A 7,441-nucleotide genomic window follows, 5' to 3' on the forward strand; every position below is an offset into this window, starting at 1 on the left:
TAACCATATAACAATTACAGCACGGAAACAGGCCATCTCGACCCTTCTAGTCCGTGCCGAACACATAATCTCCCCTAGTCCCATATACCTGCGCTCAGACCATAACCCTCCATTCCCTTCCCATCCATATAACTATCCAATTTATTTTTAAATGATAAAAACAAACCTGCCTCCACCACCTTCACTGGAAGCTCATTCCACACAGCTACCACTCTCTGAGTAAAGAAGTTCCCCCTAATGGCACTGGAGACATTTATGTGGAACAAGGTGTGATTGTTGTGAAATGTTATTTGGACTGTCAATAGTGTAACGTTATGGGAACAATTCAAATGTAGAAAGGTTCATTGGTTTCCATGGGGACTATTAACATGGTCGATGTTCATGGGAAGTGTCTCCCTGTGAGGAAGTGTCTCCTGTTGATTTCCTGTGGTCTGCCTCCTATCTTTGGTCAGGTGGATGATGCAGCTGCCACTGCTCCTCTGCTACTTGTGCTTCATTGTCACCCGGAGCTCTGTGACACTGGGCTGCTCTTCCTCAGCGCCAGATGCCGTTAACTTTCCCAAGGCTCGATAAAGGCCACACACCTGCTGGGTGTGTATTGTGGTACGTCTATAGGTGCGCCAAAGGAAGCCGTCTATCTGGATGCATCACAGCATGGTTTGAGAACAACTCCATCCAAGACCACAAGAAATTGCAGAGAATTATGGACATAGCCCAGACCATCACACAAACCGACCTCCCTACCATGGACTCCATTTACACTTCATGCTGCCTCGGCAAGGCCACCAGCATAATCAAGGATTAGTCTCACCCTGGTCCGTTTCCTCTTCTCCCCTCTCCCATCAAGTGTGTAAGCGCACACCTCCTGATTCAGGGGCAGTTTCTTCCCAGCAACTGGACCATCCTGTGTAGGAAAGAACTGCAGGTGCTGTTTTAAATCGAAGACAGACATAAAATGTTGGAGTAACTCAGCGGGACAGGCAGCACTTCTGGATAGAAGGAGTAGGTTATGTTTCGGGCCGAGACCTTTCTTCAGACTGATGTCAGGGGAGTGGGCGGAGCAGGCAGACAGGGGGAATGCAAGGGTTATTTGAATTTAGATAAGTCAATGTTCATAGATAGATAGATAGAGAGATAGAGAGATAGAGAGGTAGATAGATAGATAGATAGATAGATAGATAGATAGATAGATAGATAGATAGAGAGAGAGAGAGAGAGAGAGATATAGAGAGATAGATATAGAGAGATAGATATAGAGAGATAGAGAGATAGAGAGATAGATAGATAGATAGATAGATAGATAGATAGATAGATAGATAGATAGATAGATAGATAGATAGATAGATAGATAGATAGATAGACTTTATTGTCATTCAGACTGAAGTCTGAACGAAATTTCAGCAGTCATGCATATAATACAATAAAAACAAAAAAAACACCAATAAACACATATTAACATCCACCACAGTGAGTCCACCCAACATCTCCTCACTGTGATGGAGCAAAAGTCAAAGGTCTGCATTCTCTCCCCTCCTCTTCTCCCTCTGCGCTGAGGCGATACCCCACCGGGCGATGTTAAAAACAGTCCCACGGCTCAATCACCGCGCCCCGGGGTGGTTGAAGCTGCCGCTCACCAGTCCTGCTGACGCAACCGCTGGCTCGCGGCCGAACCCCGGACTCAGGTAACCGCCGCCAGAACACCGTCCCAGCCACCGGAGCACCGTTTACACCCCATCATACTGCTGGGGCGTAAACTACCCAAGCAAAATATGAGGTGCTTTTCCTCCGATTTGCGCTGGGCATCACTCTGACAATGGAGGAGGCCCAGGACAGAAAGGTTTGTGTGGGAATGGGAGGGGAAGTTAAAGGGTTGAGCAACCGGGAGATCAGGTAAGTTTAGGCGGACTGAGCAAAGATGTTCAGCGAAACGATCGCCGAGCCTGCGCTTGGTTTCACCGATATACGGGAGTCCCCACCTGGAACAGCGGATACAATAGATGAGGTTGGAGGAGATGCAAGTGAACCTCTGCCTCACCTGAAAAGGGTCCTTGAATGGAGTCAAGGGGGGAGGTAAAGGGACAGGTGGTGATAGGACTGAACCATCCTATCAGCAACCAGAGAGTGGTCCTGCGCTACTATCTACCTCACTGAAGATCCTTGGACTATCTTTATTTGAACTTTACTGGACTTTATCTTGCACTAAACATTATTCCCTTTATCATGAATCTGTAAACTGTGGATGGCTCGATTGTCATCATGTATTGTCTTTTAACACGCAACAAAAGCTTTTCACTGTACCTCGGTACATGTGACAATAAACTAAACTAACAAAACATCTCCATATTGTTCTATACAGTGGAACATCATGTTCAGGAGACTGTACCTCCACGACTATGCATGCACGTGCATAGTTCTCACAGTATCAGTGGTGTGGGACTTACAAACAGGCAGCTTAAAGCAGTCTGAAGAAGGGTTTCAGCCCAAAACGTCTCCTATTTCCTTTGCTCCATAGATGCTGCTGCACCCGCTGAGTTTCTCCAGCCTTTTTGTGTACCTTCGATCTTCCAGCATCTGCAGTTCCTTCTTGAACAGCTTAAAGCAACATACAGCCTGCCAAAGGGACTTACAGCCCCTGAACCCCAAGGCCTTACCCCCCCCCCCCCCCCTCCCTACCCGCGGACTTGCTGGCTGCTGTAGGTCCAGGCTTTGCGGACTCCCGAAGGACAATAGAGTTTCCTGATCTGTGTATCTGACCTGGATTTTTAGGGAGAGGAAAGTAGAGTAACAAACAGTTTTGTCATCATGGAATGCTGGAAAATCCCAGCACTCAAGATGTCACCTTCACTAGAATCGAAGACGACAAACACATTTAAACTTGAAATAAAAACAAGAAATGGCAGAAAACTCAATGGGTCAAACTTACCTCCAGTCACATCTCTTGCTCTACCAAACGTCTCCCCCCTCTGCTTGCTGAACTAACTTTTTTGTCTAAAAAAGACACAAAGTGCTGGAATAACTCAGCAAGGCAGGCAGCATCCCTATTTATTGATTGGGGATGATCAGCCATGATCACAATGGATGGCGGTGCTGGCTCGAAGGGCCGAATGGCCTCCTGCACCTATTTTCTATGTTTCTATGTTTCTAGAACATGGATACGTGTTATTCAGGTTGGAATCCTTCAGACCCGACCCGAAGCATCACAGGTACAATCTTGTTTGTCTAATAGTTTTCGTGAAGGGTCCCTGACCTGCAATGTTAACTGTTTCTTCCTCCACAGATGCCGCCTATCCTGCAGAATGCTTCCAATATTGCTGTTTTCATTTCTGATTTACAGATTCTACCATATTTGTTTTAATTTTAATTTGCTTGGATAATTAATTTGTTCAATTATTGTATGTGTGTGTGTGCCACGGAAATACATTGATCATACAACCACCTGGAGGCTTTAATTTTGGTACAATTATTTGGGTTCCTATTGCAAATTGGGCTGTTAAAATCTCCTTATATATTTCTTGCTAGTTGATGCTAATATTCCATTTTCACCCTATTTATAAATCGTTTCATCCTAATTTGCTGCTCTCTGAAATCCTCTCAATTCTCAGGCCCACGGCTGTTTTTCACAACATAAACATTTTCTTTCAATTGAATACCTTTGTCAAGGTTCAATCAAGTCTCCCATTGCCTTTATTTCTCAGTGGAATTTAGAGTTCCTGAGAATTATAAAATATTTAAATACCCTACTGCTTATTTACCATTTTAATTTAAGCTTCCAATCACTGTCGCCAATTTAACCCTCAGGGTTATATAAAAGACTATTTATGATATTAGTTTGATAGGCAAGTTTGTCACTTTAAAACTGAACATGAATTTTATCATTGAGTGTCAAGAGTATTTAATTGTCATCTGTACCAGGAACATAATAATGAAATTCTTACTTGCTGTAGCTTTAAAGGCACATCTATGCAACAGCACAACAAATAAGTATTCAATAAATTATAAATTATTCTCAGTAAACCAGACCATATTAGTGCGAGCCAAATTACATAGAGCAACCTTCATATTGCAAAGTCCATAGTTCAGTACTATTAGTTCAGTGATGCAGGGTTATGGATGTGCAGGAGGGAAATTGGTCTGGATGTGCAAAGATTGGGGGCGTGGGGGAGGGTGGGATGGGGGGGGGGGGGGGGGAGGGGGGGGGAGGGAGGGGAGGGGGGTAGTCTACCCCACAATAAAAGGGGGAGTTGTACAGTTTGATAACCATAGGGAAAAGGGATCTCCTGTCATGTTCTGAGCTGTATCTTGGTGGAACCAGTCTGTTATTGAAGGTGCTCCTCAGGTTGACCAGTGTGTCATGGAGGGGGTGAATTGTATTGTCCAGGATGCTCCACAGTATGAGGAGCATCCTCCCCTCCACCTCCCATGAATCCAACTCCACCCCCAGAACAGAGCCAGCCATCCCGATTAGCTTGTCCTCTAGGGTCCTAGCAATACAATCCTAGTCTGTCCAACCTCTCCCTATAGCTCAGGCCCTCAAACCCTGACAACAACCTTTTAAATCTTCCCTGCACTCTTTCCAGCTTAACAACTTCTTTCCTATAGCAGGTTGATTAAAGCTGAACACGACCCTCCATCAGGTATCCTCACTGGCATCTTGTACAGATGGCGGGAAGCCTCCCACTAATGGAAGGAATGGAGCCGCTGGCAGTCTGAAAGTCAGAGTTGTGGGGCTGTGGACTGGATGGGAGGATATTGCAGAATTTCAAATTCAGCTCATATGAACAAATACTCAGGAGCAGCAGCAGGGCACTTGACCCCCTCAAACTAGCTACAGTACTTAATAAGATTATGGCTGAACCGATTATGATCTTAGCTCCTCATTCTTGTCTGCCTACGGTAGCCTTTTGCTCCCTTGCTTAACAAGAATCTATCTGCTTTCTAACTTAAAAATATTCAAGGATTTTCTTCAACTGAAGAAGAGATTCCAGACGCATGATACATCAAGAGAACATCCTTTGCCTCTGTCTTAAAAGGTTGCACTTATTTTCTAGATTCTCCCACAAATGGAGGCTGCTCTCTGCATCCAACATACCTGTAGGAACTCAACACCTGTGGAGATAGAGGGATGTTGGTGTTTCGGGTCAAGATGTTGACTACTTTTCTGCCTCCACTGATGCTACTTGACTCTCTGTGCCTCTCCAACATTTTGTTTTGCTCCAGATGCCAACATCTGCCGACTCTTGCGTCTCCTGTCTACATCCGCCCTGTCAAAACTGTCAGGATGTTGCAATGAAAAGAAAACATTCTGATTAGCTCTCCTAATATTCAGCTGTATTGCTGTAAGGCACAGTGGCACTGTAGTAGAGTTGCTGCCTTAATGCCCCTGTCCCATTTAAGAAACCTGAACGGAAACCTCTGGACACTTTGGGCCCCACCCAAGGTTTCCGTGCGGTTCCCAGAGGTTTTTGTCAGTCTCCCTACCTGCTTCCACTACCTGCAACCTCCGGCAACCACCTGCAACCTCCGGGAACTGCACGGAAACCTTGGGTGGGGCGCAAAGTCTCCAGAGGTTTCCGTTCAGGTTTCCTTAGTGGGACGGGGCATTACTGGGGTTCCATCAAGACTGTGGGTGCTATCTGTATGGAGTTTGTGCATTATCCCTGTGACCATGTAGGTTTTCTCTGGATTCTCCGGTTACCTCCCACATTCCAAAGATGTGGTGGTTTGTAGTTTAATTGGCTTCTGTAAATTTTTCACCAATGTGGATAGAACTGGTGTACAACTGGTGATTACTGGTCGGCGCTGACTCTTTTATGTCCTAATCAAATCCTCTCTAATTATAGCCACATCTGGTAGAAATGAAACAAAATCTATTCCAAATGCCTTGTAAAATATCAATTGTGTAGTGTAAGTGGCTGAAGAAAAAATAATCTTTTCTTTCTTACTTATTGTTCCGTTTGCCTCCAAAATTGGAATGCCTACTGTGTCATCTATGAGTGACCTTCTCCTGTGGCATCTGAGGGTGTTGCATATGGGAACCTAATTCATGCTCAGGCCATCTCACAAGTGGCAATGTAAAGGCCATGATTTGTTTAACTATCGATGCTTTGCATTCAGAAATGAAAAATTACAAGCAGTGTCAGGACTAGTTGCCGGAGAAATAAAATTTAAGCTTCAAAAGATTTTGCCAGATGGATGTAAGCCTGGGTTTAAAACGTTGGCAGCTGAATAGGTAGATATATTTGGCGGAACAATCTGAATTCTTACTTAAAAGCATTATTCAATGCAACAAAAAATCAGGAGAGCTAATTAGAATGTTTTCTTTTCAATGCTAGGGAATTAGATACAAAATAGGGAGGTTATGCTTTAGTTGTATAGACTGTTGAGACTGCATCCGCGGTGTAGCGAATGTAGCGCACACTATTGGTCTCCTTTTTTAAAGAAGGAATTAATAAGTTGGATGATGTTCAGAGAAGATTTACTAGATAATTACTTAGAATGGATGTGCTGTCATGAGGATTGAACAGGCTAGGCTTGTACCACCAGGGGTTAGATGGAAGTGGAAACTATATAACAAACAAACCACTCAACGTGTCTCTCCCTCAGCTCTCCACATAAAATATAAGCACCACAATTACCTCATCAGGCTGATCACATAGTTATCAGCACGGCAGCAATATCTAACCTATGCAGCATTTGCCAGATTAACTACTAGATTCCACCTCTTCAATGAAAGTTCATGGCCTGCATTGTAGTCCAGAATACTGTACAAGAAAATAGCTGACAATTGGCAGATTAGTCAATCAGATCCAATGTTAAACAGTGCAATCTGGTGTTTCAAGCAATAACTACAAGAGCAGCATATGGCAAAATTTGTAAAATATTTCCGTGAAAAGATTCTTTAAAATGTGCTTACGTGTAGAACAAACAAATTATCTTATATATTTGATTCCTCCCATTGTAAAGAAAACAATTCAATCAAATAATTTACTGAGTTTAAGAGGGAACTGCAGATGCTGGAGAATCGAAGGTTACACAAAAAAGCTGGAGAAACTCAACGGGTGCAGCAGCATCTATGGAGCGAAGGAAATAGGCAACGTTTCGGGCCGAAACCCTTCTTCAGACGGGTCTTCTTCAACCCTTCTTCAACCAGTCTGAAGAAGGGTTTCGGCCCGAAACGTTGCCTATTTCCTTCGCTCCATAGATGCTGCTGCACCCGCTGAGTTTCTCCAGCTTTTTTGTGTAACCTTCAAATGATTTACTGATCTGTGTTATTTTACAAAATTTGTGATACCTAATTTGAAGCAGTTTAATCCCAAAGTTGCAGAAATATCTAAAGAGAAATAGAGGGATAAATTAATTAGGCTGATATTCAGCCAGGGATTTACCAACATTCTTATATAGGCAGCATGCTAGCGTCACCTACGGAATTACTGTCACATTC

The sequence above is a fragment of the Leucoraja erinacea genome, chromosome 3 (assembly GCF_028641065.1).
Source record: "Leucoraja erinacea ecotype New England chromosome 3, Leri_hhj_1, whole genome shotgun sequence".
Classification (NCBI taxonomy): domain Eukaryota; kingdom Metazoa; phylum Chordata; class Chondrichthyes; order Rajiformes; family Rajidae; genus Leucoraja; species Leucoraja erinaceus.